Below are 16,893 nucleotides of genomic sequence, written 5' to 3'. Positions count from 1 at the left end.
TTTTGGTAGGCTAAGGTGGGCGAATCCCTTGAGGTCAGGAGTTCGAGACCAGCCTGGCCAACATGGTGAAACCCTGTCTCTACTAAAAATACCAACAACAACAACAAAAAAAATTAACTGGGTGTGCTGGTGGGCACTTATAATCCCAGCTACTTGGGAGGCTGAGGTAGGGGAATTGCTTGAGCTTTGGAGGTGGAGGTGCAATGAGCTGAGATCATGCCATTGATCTCCAGCATGGGCGACAGGGCAAGACTCTGTCTCAAAAAAGGACATACCTGAGACTGGGTAATTTATAAAGAAAAGAAGTTTAACTGGCTCTGGTTCTACAGGCTGTATAGGCTTCTGCTTCTGGGTAGGCCTCAGGACACTTACAATCATGGCAGAAGGCAAAGGGGAAGTAAGCATATCTTCACATGGCCAGCAGGAGAGAGAGAGTATGAGCACGTGCTCACAAAGTGGGGATCTGGTTGTTTTACACACTGTCAAACAACTAGAGCTCATGAGAACTCTATCATGAGACAGCACTAGGGGCATGTTGCCAAACTATTAGAAAGCACTCCCATGATCCAATCACCTCTCAACAGGCCCCACCTCCAACACTGGGGATTACAATTCAACATGAGATTTGGGTGGGGACACAGAGCCAAATCATATCAGCTTATATTCAGCATTCTTTAAAAAAAAAAATTCCAACCAAGAACTTGACGTCTAGCCAAACTAAGCTTCATAAACGAAGAAATAATATCCTTTTCAGAAAAGCAAATGCTAAGGGATTTCATTACCACCAGATCTGTCTTATGAGAAGTCCTAAAGGGAGTGCCAAACGTGGAAAGAAAAGACAGTTACTTGCCACTATAAAAATACACTTAAGTACATAGATCAGTGACACTATAAGGGCACCCACATAAGTCTGCATAATAACCAGCTAATAACATGACAACAGGAAAAAATCCACACATCTCAATACTTACCTGGAATGTAAATGGACTAAATGTTCCAATTAAAAGGCACAGAGTGGCAAACTGGATAAAGAATCAAGAACCAACTGTATGCTGTCTTCAAGAGACCCATCTCAAATGCAATGGCATCCACAAGTTCCAAGTAAAAGAATGGAGAAAAATCTATGAAGCAAATGGAAAATAGAAAAAAGCAGAGGTTGCTATTCTAGTTTTAGACAAAACAGACTTTAATCCAACAAAGATTAAAAAAAAAAAATAAAGAAAGGCATTACATAATGGTAAAGGGCTCAATTCAACAAGACCTAAGTATACTAAATACATATACACCCAAAACAGGAGCAAGTAGCCGGATTCATAAAGCAAGTTCTTAGAGACCTATGAAGAGACACAGATAAACACACAATAATAGTGGGAGATTTCAACACCCCACTGACAATAATAGGCAGATCATTCAGGACCTGAACTCAACACTTGATCAAATAGACCTAACAGACATTTACAGAACATTCCACACAAAGACAAGAGAATATACATTCTTTTCATCTGAACAAGGTACATACTTTAAAATCAACCCACAATTGGACATAAAATAATCCTCAGCAAATTTTAAAAAACTGAAATCATACAAAGCACACTCTCATACTACAGTGCAATAAAAACAGAAATCAATACTAAAAAAACTCACTCAAAACTGTATAAATACATGAAAATTGAGCAACCTGTTCTTGAATGATTTCTGCGTAAATAATGAAATTAACGCTGAAACAAAGAAATTCTTTGAAACTAATAAGAACAAGGTACAAAGGTACAAAAATCAGTAGCATTCCCATACACCAACATCCAAAGTGAGAGCCAAATCAAGAATGCAATCCCATTCACAATAACCACAAAAAGAATTAAAAACCTAGGAATACAGCTAAATACTGAGGTTTACTATCTTTACAATAAAGATTACTCAAAACACTGCTCAAAGAAACAACACAAACGGAAAAGCATTCCATGTTCGTGGATAGGAAGACTCAATACTGTTGGCCAATGGCCATACTGCCCAAAGCAATCTAAAGATGCATGGTATTCCTATCAAACTATCAATGATGTTCTTCACAGAATTGGGAAAAACTACTGCAAAATTCATATGGAACCTCAAAAGAGCCCAAATAGAGAAGGCAATCTGAAGCAAAAAGAACAAAGTGGGAAGTGTCATATTACCTGACATCAAACTATACCACAAGGTTACAGTAACCAAAACAGCATGGTACTTCTACAAAAACAGGCACACAAACCAATGGAACAGAACAGAGAGTCCAGAAACAAGGCAACACACCTACACTCTGATTTTTGACAAAGCTGACCAAACAAGCAATGGGGAAAAGAGTCCCTATTCAATAAATGCTGCTGGGATAAGTGGATAACCATATGCAGATGACTAAAACTAGACCCCTTCCTTACATCATATATAAAAATCAACTCAAGATGGAATAAACACTTAAATGTAAAACTTAAAACTATAAAAATCCCAGATGATAACCTAGGAAATACCATGCTGGACATAGGCCCTGGCAAAGATAGCATAACAAAGACTCCAAAAGCAACTGCAACAAAAACTGACAAATGAAACCCAGTTAAACTAAAGAGCTTCTGCACAGCAAAAGAAACTATCATCAGAGTAATTAGATACTCTAGAGAATGGAAGAAAATATTTTCAAACTACGCATCTGAAAAATATCTAATATCCAGAATCTTCCTCAAGAAAGAAACTTAAACAAATTTACAAGCAAAAAACAACCACATTAAAAAGTAGGCAAAGGACACGAACAGATACTTCTCAAAAGAAGACCTAAACACTGGCAACAAGCATATGAAAAAATGCTTAACATCACTAATCGTTACAGAAATGCAAATCAAAACCACAATGAGATACAATCTCATACCAGTCAGAATGGCTATTATTAAAACATCAAGAAATAACAGAAGCTGGCAAGGCTGCAGAGAACAGGGAATATTTAAACACTGCTGGTGGGAATGTAAATTAGTTCAGTCACTATGGAAAGCAGTTTGGCAATTTCTCAGAGATCCCAAAGCAGAATTATTACTCAACCCACAATCCTACTATTTGTTATATACACAAAAGAATATAAATTGTTCCACCATAAAGACATGCACACTATGTTCACTGCAGCACTACTTGCAATTGCAAAGACATGGAATCAACCTAAATGCCCATTAACGGTAGACTCAATAAAGAAAAGATGGCATATATACACCACAAAATACTATACAGTCATAAAAAAGAGCAACATTGGGAGTTCAAGACCAACCTGGCTAACATGGCGAAACCCTGTCTCTACTAAAAATACAAAAATTAGCTGGGTGTGGTGATGGGTACCTGTAATCCCAGCTACTGGGAATCATTACAAGAGAATCATTTGAACCCAGGAGGCAGAGGCTGTAGTGAGCCAAGATTGTGCCATTGCACTCCAGCCTGGGTGACAGGATGAGACTCTAACTAAAAAAAAAAAAAAAGGTGATATCATGTCCTTTGCAGCAACATGGATAGAGCTGGAGGCCATGATCTTAAGTGAACACAGGAACAGAAAACAAAATATTGCATGCTCTTTCTTATAAATTGGAGTTAAATACTGAGTATAGTGGGCACAAAGAAGGAAACAACTGACACCCGGGTCTCCTTGAGGATGGAAGGTGGGAGAAAAGTGAGGACTGAAAAACTGTCTACTGGGTACTATGCTTATTACCTAGGCAACATAACGTATCCGTACACCAAACCCTTCAAAACACAATTTACCTACATAACAAACCTGCAGATGCACCCCTGAACCTAAAAAAAACCAAAATTTAAAAATTAATCAGAGCTTCTGGAATTAAATAACTTAAAAAATTTTTAAATGGGAGGGTGAGGTGGGCGGATCACTTTAGGTCAGGAGTTCAAGACCAGCCTGGCCAACATAGTGAGACCCCATCTCTACTAAAAATAAAAATTAGCTCGGCGTGATGGCGCATGCCTGTAATCCCAGCTACTTAGGAGGCTGAGGCAGGAGAATCACTTGAACCCGGGAGGTGGAAGTTTCAGTGAGCTGAGATTGCATCATTACACTCTAGCCTGGGCAAAAGAGTGAGACTCTGTCTCAAAAACAACAACAACAAAAAACAAACAAACAAACAAACAAAAAAGAACGGAAAGCTTTATCAACAGACTGAACCAAACAGAACAAGGAATTTCAGATCTTACAGACCAGACTCTCAAACAAACCCAGTCAAGCAAAAATAAAGTAAAAAGAATTTTTTAAAATGAACAAAGCTGGGACAGGTGTAGTGGCTCACGTTTGTAATTCCAGAACTTTGGTAGGCTGAGGTGGGCAGATCATTTGAGGCCAGGAGATTGAGACCAGCCTGGCCAATGTGCCTGAAACCCTGTCTCTACTAAAAACACAAAAATTAGCCAGGCATGGTGGCACATGCCTGTAATGTCAGCTATCTGGGAGGCTAAAGCACAAGAATTGCTTGAACCTGGGAGGCAAAGACTGTGGTGAGCCAAGACTGTGCCACTGCACTCCAGCCTGGGTGACACAGCAAGACTCTCAACGAAAAGGAAAAAAAAGAACAGTCTTTGAGAAATATGAGATTACCAAATCTACAAATTACTGGCACTCCTGAAAGAGACAGAGAAGAAGAAAACCACCTGGAAAACATACTTGAGAAAATAATTCAAGAAAATTTCCCTAACTTGCTAAAGAGATATCCAGGTACAAGAAATCCAGAGCACCTGTGAGACACTATCCAAAATGAACATCACCAAGGCATATCATCACCAGACTGTCCAAGGTCAATGCTAATGAAAAAATCTTTTTTTCTTTTTTTTTGAGACAAAATCTTGCTCTGTCGCCCAGGCTGGAGTGCAGTGGCACAATCTTGGCTCAGTGCAACCTCTGCCTCCCAGATTCAAGTGATTCTCCTGCCTCAGCCTCCTGAGTAGCTGGGACTACAGGCATGTGCCACATTTGGTTAATTTTTACTATTTTTAGTAGAGATGGGGTTTCACCGTGTTAGCCAGGATGGTCTCGATCTCCTGATCTTGTGATTAGCCCGCCTCAGCCTCCAAAAGTGTTGGGATTACAGGCGTGAGCCACCACACCCAGCCAGGAAAAAAATCTTAAAGACAACTAGAGAAAAAGGTCAGATCATGTACAAAGGGAACCCCATCAGTCTACCAGCAGAGTTCTTAAGACACAGAGAGGGACACTGGATTAAAAAAAAAAAAGACCCATCCATCTGCTGTTTTCAAGAGACCTACCTCGTATCTAATAAAATCCACAGGCTCAAAGTAAAGAGCTGGAGAAAGATCATCAAAGGGAACACAAAAAAGAGCAGGGTTTGTCATTCTTATATCACAGGAAACAGACTTTAAACCAACAACAGTGAAAAAGGACAAAGAAGGGCATTACAGAATGATAAAATATTCAATTCAACAAGACTTAACAGTCTTAAATATAGACACACTCAAAATGAGAGCACCCAGAGTTATAAAACAAGTACCTCTAGACCTAAGAAAAGAGCCACACAAGAAGTAGTGGGAAACTTCAACATCCCCATGACAACATTAGACAGATCATTGAGGCAAAAAACTAACAAATTCTGGACTTAAATTGGACACAGATCAACTAGACCTAATAGACACCTACAGAATACTCCACCCATCAACCATACAATATACATTCTTCTCATCTGCACACAGAACATACTCCAAGATCCACTACACGCTTGACCATAAAGCAAGTTCCAAATTTTAAATAATCAAAATCATACCCACTATACTCTTGGAATCAATACCCAGAAAATCTCTAAAAACCACACAATTTCATGACAATTAAACAACTTGCTCCTGAACAACTTTTGAGTAAACAATGAAATTAAAGCAGAAATAAAAAAATTCTTTGAAATAAATAAGAATAGAGACATAACATACCAACATCTCTGGGATGCAGCAAAAACAGTATAAACAAGTTTATAACATGAAAGGCCTACCTCAAGAAGTTAGAAAAATATGAAATTAACAATCTAACATCACACCTAGAGGAACCAGAAAAACAAGAACCCCAAAGCTAGCAGAAGAAATAACTAAAATCAGACCAGAACTGAACAAATTGAAACCCAAATATCCATATAAAGAACCAATGAATACATTAAAAAGAGCATTCATAATCACCAAGTGGGATTTACTCCTGGAATGCAAGGATGGTTTAACAGGTGCAAATCAATCAATATGATACATCTTATCAACAGAATAAAGGACAATGGGGAAAAACTAAAAGCCTTTCCTCTAAGATCTGGAAAATGACAAGGATGCCCACTTTCACCACCGTTATTCAACACAGTACTAGTAGTCCTAGCTAGGGAAATCGGACAAGAGAAAGAAATAAAGCGCATCCCAATTCGAAAGGAAGAAGGCAAATTATCCTTGTTTACAGATAATATTACCTTATTTTTGGAAAAACCTAAAGACTCCACCAAAAAACTATTAGAACTGATAAGTATTTACTAAAGTTGCAGGATATAAAATCAACATACAAAAATCAGTAGCATTTCTGTATGTTAACAGTGAACAACCTGAAAAAAAAATTTTTAAGTAATCCCACTTACGAGAACTACTAATAAAACTAAATAGTTAGGAAGTAATTTAACCAAAGAAGTAAAAGATGTCTACAATGAAAACTATAAAACACTGATGAAAGAAACTGAAGAGGATGTCAAAAAATGGAAAGATATTCCATGTTAACGGACTCAAAAAATCAGTATTTTTAACTTGTCTACACTAACTAAAGTAATCTACAGATTCAAGGCAATGCAGTCTCTATCAACATACCAGTAACATTCTTCTTGGAAAAAGAAAAAACAATCCTAAACTTTATATGGAACCACAGAAGACCCAGAATAGCTAAAGCAATACCGGGCAACAAAACAAAACAAAACAAAACAAAACTGGAGGAATCACATTACTTGACTTCAAATTATACTACAGAGCTACAGTAACCAAAACACATGGTACTGGCATAAAAACATACCAATAGACCAACTGAACAGAATAGAGAATCCAGAAACAAATCAATACACCTATAGTGAACTCAATTTTCAAGAAAGGTGCAAAGAACATACATTGGCATTGGGGAGAGGACAGTCTCTTCTATAAACAGGGCTGGGAAAACTAGATGCAGAAAAGAATGGAACTAGACCCCTATCTCTCACCTTATACAAAAATCAAATCAAATTGGATTACAGACTTAAATCGAAGACCTCAAACTATGAAACTACTATAAGAAAACACTGGAAAACACTAGGACATTGGTCTGGGAGAAAATCTACTGAATAACACCCCACAAGCACAGGCAACCAAAGCAAAAACTGATAAATAGGATCACATCAAGTTAAAAAGCTTTTGCACAGCTAAGGAAATAACAAAGAGACGACTCACAGAATGGGAGAAAATATTTGCAGCCTATGCATCTGACAAGGGATTAATAACCAGAACATACAAGGAGCTCAAACAGCTCTACAGGAAAAAAAATCTAATAATCTGATTTTTAAAACAGGCAAAAGATCTGAATAGACATTTCTCAAAAGAAGACATATAAATGGCAAAGAGGCATACAAAAAAGTTTTCAACATCACCCTAAGTGTCCATCAACAGATGAATGAATGGACAAAGAAAATGTGGTACATATACATCATGAAGCACTATTCAGCCATAAAAAGAATGAGATCCTGTCATTTACAATGACATGGATGGAATTGGAGGTCATTATATTAAGTGAAATAAGCCAGACACAGTAAGACAAATATTGTAAGTTCTCATTTATTTGTGGGAGCTAAAAATCAAAACAATTGAACTCACGGAGATATAGAGTAGAAGGATGGTTACCAGAGACTGAGAAGGGTAGTGGGGGGATGGAGTGGGGGTACGGATAAGGGGTACAAAAACAGAAAGAATGATTAAGACCTAGTACTTGATAGCACAACAGGGTGACTATAGTCAATAATAATCGTACATTTTAAAATAACTAAAAGATTATAATTGGACTGCTTGTAACAAAGGATAAACGAGGGGATGGATACCCCATTTACCACAATGTGATTACTATGCACTGTATGCCTGTATCAAAGTATCTCATGTACCACCTAAATATATACACCTACCATATACCCCCAAAAATTAAAAATTAAAAGAATCAATGAAACCAAAAGTTGGTTCTTTGAAAGGTTATATGAGATTGGCAGACCACCAGATAGATAAACTAAGAAGAAAAGAGACCCAAATAAGCACAATCAGAAATGACAAAAGTGACATTACAACTGATTTCACAGAAATACAAAAGATCCTCAGATACTATATGAACACTTGTATACACACAAACTAGACAATCTACAGAAAATTGATAAATTCCTGGAAAATCACAACCCATCTCCCAAGACTGAATTAGGAAAAAATGAAACTCTAAACACACCAATATCAAATTCCAAAATTGAATAAGTAATAAAATACCTACCAACCAAAAAAGGCCCTAGACCAGATGGATTCAAAAATTCTACCAGACATCCAAAGAAAAACTGGTAACAGTCTTCCTGAATCTACTCCAAAAAATCGAACAGGAGGGACTCCTCCTTAACTCATTCTATGAAGCTGGCATCACCTTGATTATCAAAACCTGGCAAAAACACAACAAAACAAGTAAACTACAGGCCAATATCCCTGATTAACATAGATGTAAAAATCTTCAACACACTACTAGCAAACCGAATCCAGCAGTATACTGAAAAAGTTAATTCACCATGATTAAGCAGGCTTCATTCTTGTGATGCAAGGCTGGTTCAACATATACAAATCAATAAATGTGATTCACCACACAAACAGAATTCAAAATAACCCTATGATCATCTTAATAGATACAGAATAAGCTTTTGATAAAATCCAACATCTGTTTATCATAAAAACCCTCAAAAAATTAGGCATCAAAGGAACATATCTCAAAATAATAAGAGCCATCTATGACAAACCCACAGCGAATCATACTGAACAGGCAAAAGCTGGAAGTACTCCCTTTGAGAGCTGGAACAGGACAAGGATGCCCAGTCTCACCACTCTTACTTAACATAGTACTGGAAGTTCTTGCCACAACAATCACACAAGAGAAAGAAATAAAAGGCATCCAAATAGTAAAAAAAGAAATCCAACTGTCTCTCTTCACTGACTGTGTGATTCTATACCTAGAAAACCCTAAAGACTGCAAAAGAGCTCCTACAACTGATAAATGACTTCAGTAAAGTTTCAGGATACAAAATCAATGTACAAAAATCAGTAGCATTTCCATACACCAATAACGTTCAAGCTGAGAGCCAAACCAAGAATACAATTCCATTTACAACAGAATCAACAACAAAAAAATACCTAGGAATATATAGAAACAAAATAACAAATATCAAGGAGGTGAAAGATCTCTGCAAGAACTACAAAACACTGCTGAAAGAAATCACACACAACACAAACAAATGGGTAAACATTCCACGCTGCTGGACTGAAAGAATAAAACAAATTGAGGAGGAGGGATTCCTCCCTAAACTCATTTCATGAAGCCAGCATCACCTTGATACCAAAACCTGGCAAAAGCACAACAAAACAAGTAAACTACAGGCCAAATAGTCTGTGGTAAGTAAACCACATGGCCAAATTAAAATGGCCATATTGCCCAAAGCAATCTGCAGATTCAGTACTATTCCTATAGAGCTACAAACATTATTTTTCACAGAACAAGAAAAAAACTATTCTAAAATTCATATGGAACTAAAAAAGGGCCAGAATAGCCAAGGCAATCCTAAGCAAAAAGAACAAAGAGGGAAGCATCACATTAGCTGAGTTCAAACTATACTATAAGGCTACAGTAAGTAACCAAAACAGCATGGCACTAGTACAAAACAGACAAACAGACCAATGGAACAGAATGAAGAACCCAGAAATAAACCCAACAGCTACAACCATCTGATCTTGTATAAAGGTGACAAAAATGAGCAATGGGAAAAGCCTTCCTATTCAATAAATAGAGCAGGGATAGCTGGCTAGCCGTATGCTAAACAATGAAATTGGACCCCTACCTTTCACCATACACAAAAATTAACAAGATGGATTAAAGATCTAACTGTAAAACTAAAATTATAAGAATCCTAGAAGAAAACCTAGGAAACACCGTTCGGGACATGGGCCTTGGGAAATAACCTATGACTAAGACCTCAAAAGCAAATGTAACAAAAACAAAAATTGACAAGTGGGACCTAATTAAGCTAAAGAGTTCTTCCACAGGAAAACAAACTATCAACAGGGTCAACAGACAACCTACAGCATGGGAGAAAATACTGACCAACTATGCATCTGACAAAGGTCTAATATCCAAACTTTACAAAGAATGTAAACAATTGAACAAGCAATCAACAGGCAAAAGATGGAGACACTTCCCAAAAGAAGATATACAAGTGGCCAACAAACATATGAAAAAAATGTTCAACATTGCTAATCATTAGAGAAATGCAATTCAACAACATAAACAGATACCATCTCATACCAGTGAGAATGGATATTATTAAAAAATCAAGAAATAACAGATGCTGGAGGTATCTGTTAAATTAATATCTAACTTTTTCTTATCAAAAGACACATGCACTCATATGTCCATCACAGCATTATTCACAATAGCAAAGACATAGAATCAACCTAGGTACCCATCAGTGGTGGACTGGATAAAGAAAATGTGTTCCATGTACACCATGGAATACTTTGCAGCCATAAATGAAATCATGTCCTTTGCAGCAACACGGATGCAACTAGAAGCCATTATCCTAAGCAAATTAACACAGGAACAAAAAACCAAATACTGCATTTTCTCACTTACAAGTGGGAGCTAATCAATGGGTACTCATGGGCATAAAGATGGCTATGATACTGGGCACTACTAGAAGGAAGAGTGAGGAAAAGGGAAAGGGGCAAGGGCTGAAAAACTGATACTATGCTTACTACCAAGGTGATAGGATCAATCACACCCCAAATCTCAGCACCACACAATATATCCAGGTAACAAATGTACTACACACGTACCCCCTTGAATCTAAAATAAAAATTGAAATTATAAAAGAAAAAAATCACACATGCATTGGGGAAAAAAAAGAAAATGTGACAAAATGTTAAAAACTGGTGAACTGGCCTGGCGCAGTGGCTCACGCCTGTAATTTCAGCACTTTAGGAGGCCAAGGCAGACACATCACCTGAGGTCAGGAGTCTAAGACTAGCCTGGCCAACATGGTAAAACCTCATCTCTGCTAAAAACACAAAAATTAGCCAGGCATGGTGGCATATGCCTGTAGTTTCAGCTACTCAGGAGACTAGGGCAGGAGAATCACTTGAACCTGGGAGGCAGAAGTTGCAGTAAACCAAGATTGCACCACTGCACTCCAGCCTGGGCAAGAGTGAGACTTTGTCTCAAAACAATCGAACAAACAAACAAAAACTGGTGAATTTAGGTAGAAGGTATATAGAAGTTCTCTTTATTATTTTGAGTAACTTTATATGTCAATTTGACTGAACCAAAGGGTGTCCAGACATTTGGGGATATTTTGAGGGTATTTCTGGATGAGCTAAAAATGTGAATTAGCAGACAATTGAGTAAGGCAGACTGCCCACCCAATGTGGCAGACCTCATCTGTTGAGGGTAGGAATAGAACAAAAAAGCTGTGAGAAGGAACTCTGCCTGCCTGAGTGCTTTAGCTGAACATTGGTGTTTTCCTCCCTTTGGACTCAGACTGAAACATCAAAACTCTTCTGAGGTCTAGAACCTGCTGGCTTTTGAACTAGAACTTATACCACTGGCTTTCCTGCTTCTCAGACCTTCACACTTAGGTAGGAATTACGTATTAACTCTTTTGGGTCTCCAGCTTACCAATGGCATATCTTGGGACTTTTTAGCCTCCATGATCATGTGAGCCAATTCCTTATAATTTATACTACATAAGAAATTATATATTAAAGTTAACAGCATTATATATTATATATAATTATACAAGGATTATATATTTAATAAAATATATATACATATCCCATTCATTCTGTTTCTCTGGAGAACCCTAATACACTATTCTTTTAATTTTACTATTAGTTTGAAATTATTTCAAAATAAAAGACGGGGGAGGGGGGCGGGCGCAGGGAACTGTGAATTCTCCCAAATTATACAGAAGCTCCTCAACTTAAAAACCTTCAACCTGCAAATTTTCAGAAACCAAGAAAGCTATACACCCAATAAACAGTACAACTCTAATGCAGGTACTGTTATAACTGAAGTGTTTTACTGTCCTTTCCTCCTGCTTAAAGCATTTGGTAAATAAGTATCTCTAACTCCATTCCATAAGACAGAGACGCTTGGTCTCAAACATTTTTTTTTGAGTATCACGGTGAACATTATGTTACGACATAAATTTTAAAAGAAAAAGTACAACTGTTACCACCAACAGAGGGCGTTAGTGATCACTTGTTTAGCGTCAATCTGGACTTGAGACAAAATGAGCTGAGGAACAGTTTTTTGGACCTAAGCTCATATATCCATAAATATTTTTGCCACATGCTAATAACACAGATGAATATTATTTAAGAGACGGAAGAACTTTAGAGATTTATTTTTTGCGGGGGGGGGGGGCGTGCTTTGAGATAGAGTCTCTCTCTGTTGCCCAGGCTGGAGTGCAGTGGTGTGATGTCAGCTCACTGCGACCTCCGCCTCCCGGGTTCAAGCTTCTGCCTCAGCCTCCGAAGAAACTGGGACTACAGGCGTGTGTCACCACACCTGGCTAATTTTTGCATTTTTAGTAGAGATGGGGTTTCATCATATTGGCCAAGCTGGTCTCAAACTCCTGACCTCGTGATCCACCCACCTTGGCCTCCCAAAGTGCTGGGATTACGGGCGTGAGTCACCACGCCTGGCTACTTTGGAGATATTTAGGGTGCATTTCAAATCTCCAGGTCTTCTCTCATTTTAATACTTGCCTCATCTCAGGGCTCATGTCCCACCCCTGAATCCCCACAGAGAATTACAGCTGTAGGAATTCATTGTGATGAGAACGTGCTGTATCTTTCAAATGTGTAAAAATAAAAGAATAGGAAGGCAGAAAAAAAGAAAGGGCAAATTTGCTAACCCACTGCTTTGTTCCAATCCTGATTTTACATAAGACAACACCAATCCCAATGCCAAGATCATGTGATCCTGCCAAGTCCACATAACCAATTAATGGCAGAGGTAGATCTTAAATTCAAGTCTTCCGTTTGCTAATCCTTGGCACTTTCCATCAATTCTTCTTGAATGTTTAAATACTGTGGAAATATGTGAGTGGCTAGGGGTAAAATATCTAGTTTCCTTCATTTCTAATAAAAGTTCATTAGTTGAGTAAGATGACAAAGAAAACGGTAGGTACAAAGGAACAGTGAAATCCTTTCTCATATTCAGTGGACTGCCAGTAGTTCAAGTACAGAGAGCAAATGTAAACAGAGGTAGGAAGCATCAGGAACTGGGTCTGAAGAAATAAAGGGCAACGTTTGTCACAATCAAAGAAAAATCTGGACTGTACACGATGAAAAGGCAGAGTCCATATTAATAGACTACTATATCTTACAAATTTCATTCGGAAGGATATATACAGAAACAGAAAGAGAGATGGAATAGAGAGAGAGACAGACCCTACTGAATTCAGAAGTCTCAACAAATGGATACCTAAGGAATGACTTCAACTACAATAGATCCTTAGTATCAGTTTATGAAGGATTTTTCCCAAGACAACTTGAAAGATTTCCAAACTGGAGAATACTACTATAGCATATAAAATATTAAAGTATAATTATTTATTTATTTTTCTAATGTATATTTTTTGAGACGGAGTCTTGCTCTATCGCCCAGGCTGGAGTGCAGTGGCACAATCTCAGCTCACTGCAACCTCCATCTCCCAGGTTCAAGTGATTCTCCTGCCTCAGCCTCCCTAGTAGCTGGGACTACAGGCACACACCACCACACCTGACTAATTTTTTGTATTTTTAGTAGAGATGGGGTTTCACTGTGTTAGCCAGGATGGTCTGGATCTCCTGACCTAGTGATCCACCCGTCTTGGCCTCCCAAAGTGCTACAATTACAGGTATGAGCCACCACGCCTGGCAAAGTATAATTATTTTTAACTCCTACAAACCTTTAATGATTCTAAGAAGACTGAAATAATTTATATTATTCACATTACTATATAAACTGTAAAGGCGACTCATATGTATCATGAATTTAATTACATTTTGCTGTTTAACTTATTCCTCCTTCTATAGCTTTTGCTTTTTGCTTCTCTTTGATCACCAGCAGTAGGAGTTGGCTCCAGCTGCAGAAACATAGTGCTGGCAACAAAAGTTACTATGGCCGGGCAACATGGCTCATACCTATAATTCAGCACTTTGGGAGAGGGAAGTGGGAGGGCCACTTGAGCCCAGGAGTTCAAGACTAGTCTAGGCAACAAAGCGAGACCTCCCATCTCTACAAAAATAAATCAATTAAAAATTAGCTGGGCATGGTGGTTTACGCCTATAGTCCCATAGTCCCAGCTACTTGGATGGCTGGGGTGGGAGAATTGCTTCACCCTGGGAGGTGAAGGCTGTAGTGGGTCATGACTGTGTCATTGCATACCAGCATGGGCAAACAGAGTGAGACCCCTGTCTCAAAAAAAAAAAAAAAAGAAAGAAAGAAAAAAGTTACTACACAAATAAGTAGAGATTAGCAAATCACACTGAGATTTCCCTACTAGGTAGTAGACTAGGACCAATCTGGGCTCAGCAAATTACAAATTATCATATGCCTTGCATCCTCCCTGTCATTCATCTAATAGTGAGAACCCACAATTATAAATGTTAATTTGTGAAAGCCAGGAATCTATTCTATCAGCAACTGACTAGAAAAAAACTTTTTTTTTTTTTAATCTAATAGTAAAGATCCCTCTGGTCCTTTAAAAGTAAAATACCTATAACAACATAAATATGTGCATAGTGACTTGTAGCTTACCCACACACTTTAAAGTAATTTCACCAGAAGGATTTCAAGAAATGTTCTAGTAAATTTATGACCTAGTTTTTCATTAGAACATTTTTATTAAGAACTGAGAGTACTAGGTCTCTGAAGATACACTTACTCCTTCCTGCATAAGTTCTGAAAACCACCCAATGACCACAAAAGGGAATTTCCTGTATAAGTATTGAGGTGTTATGGAGATTGAAACACTGTTCTTCATTTATTCTAACACCCCACTAAGATAAATATTATTTATCAATAATGTAATCGATTTAAGAAAATGACAATCAGTTCAGAAAATGAGACTCAGAGTGGTTAAGAAGGTTATGGAATAGTGTTATCTTTCAAGAAGAGCAAAGAAATCTTTCCAAGAAACTTTCCTTCCATCTTCCTCCCCACTCCAAAAAAAAGGTGTCCCTATTTGTTTCATTTGCTAGAATTCCTTCATATTAACTTCTGTCTGCCAAGGAAGAGATGTCAGCCATGTCTTCACAGAGAATTTGGTATCCGAGATGAGTCCTGAGAAGTAGCAAATGGGCACATGGAAGGGAAATTTATGGTAAGGGCAATCCTGGCACAAGGAAATGCTATTTCCAAAGCCACAAGAATGGAAGAAATTGCCATAATGAAGGAAAATTGGTTCGTTGTAGAAAAAAGCACAAGGGTTGGGGGAGGGGATATACGAGTTGTATGTGTCTGTGTGTGTGAACATGGAAGATAAATTACAAAGACAGACTCTAGCCAGATCATGAAGCCTTACAAAGGCATGGGAAGAAATGTACTTTAATGTAAATCAAGGTTTGCTAACTAAGAGACATGAATAAAACAGTGGTGTGATCTTGGTTCACCACAACCTACGCCTCCCAGGTTCAGGCGATTCTCCTGTCTCAGCCTCCCAAGTAGCTGGGATTACAGGCCTGTGCCACGACGCCCAGCTAATTTTTTTTTTTTTTTTTTTTTGAGACAGAGGCTTGCTCTGTCATCCAGGCTGGAGTGCAATGGTGCAGTCTAGGTTCACTGCAACCTCTGCCTCCAGGGTTCAAGTGATTCTCCTGCCTCAGTCTCCCAAGTAGCTAGGACTACAGACATGTACCACTACACCTGGCTCATTTTTGTATTTTTAGCAGACATGGGGTGTCACCATGTTGGCCAGGCAGGCCTCAAACCCCTGATCTTGTGATCTGCCCGCCTTGGCCTTCCAAAGTGCTGTGATTAAAGGCGTGAGCCACCACGCCCAGCCAGAGCACAGCTAATTTTTGTATTTTTAGTAGAGACAGGGTTTCGTCATGTTGGCCAGGCTGGTCTCGAACTCCTGACCTCAAGTGATCTTCCTGCCTCAGCCTCCCAAAATGTTGGGATTATAGGCATGAGACACCATGCCCAGTTCTGTATGTTAACATTTGAAGAAACAACCAGTCTCCTGAAGTAACAGTACTGTTTTATAGTCCTAACAGCAAAGTATAGCGCTCCAGTCTTTCACATCTTTGAGAACACTTGGTATGGTCAGTCTTTTAGGTATGTAGTGCTAGCTCACTGATTTTAATTCCCATTTCTCTAGTTACTATTAACATTAAAATTAATATAAAGACTAAACATCTTTTCATATACTTAATATATCTTCTTTGGTGAGGTATCTATCAAATCTTTTGCAGATTTTTAAAAATTGGATTGTTGGTATTCAGTTGAGAGTTCATTAGTATATATTGCATATACAAGATCTTAATCACATAGCTGATTTTCAAGTATTTTCTCCCATCCTGCAGCTTCTCTTTTCATTCTTTTAAGAATTCTCTTTTTCACCGGCCATG

The 16,893-nt window shown here is 38.2% G+C and overlaps 1 protein-coding gene across 5 annotated transcripts in view; it reads right to left on the bottom strand.

The window, feature by feature from the left end:
• RALGPS2 (Ral GEF with PH domain and SH3 binding motif 2) overlaps positions 1 to 16,893 on the bottom strand; it is a 170,418-nt gene that overhangs the window by 136,854 nt on the left and 16,671 nt on the right. Inside the window, exon 1 of one of the 5 annotated variants that reach the window (XM_064370635.1) lies at positions 972 to 1,108. The exons of the other annotated variants lie outside the window; for them this stretch is intronic. The gene's annotated coding sequence lies outside the window, so the exon portion shown is untranslated. Of the gene's footprint in view, positions 1 to 971; positions 1,109 to 16,893 lie in introns of those variants that run through there. 5 annotated transcript variants of the gene reach the window in all.

The sequence above is a fragment of the Aotus nancymaae genome, unplaced genomic scaffold, assembly GCF_030222135.1.
Source record: "Aotus nancymaae isolate 86718 unplaced genomic scaffold, 86718_ANA_hifiasm-v0.15.2.pri h1tg000108l, whole genome shotgun sequence".
In the NCBI taxonomy this organism is placed as follows: domain Eukaryota; kingdom Metazoa; phylum Chordata; class Mammalia; order Primates; family Aotidae; genus Aotus; species Aotus nancymaae.
This window is presented reverse-complemented; position numbering and strand designations above follow the sequence as displayed.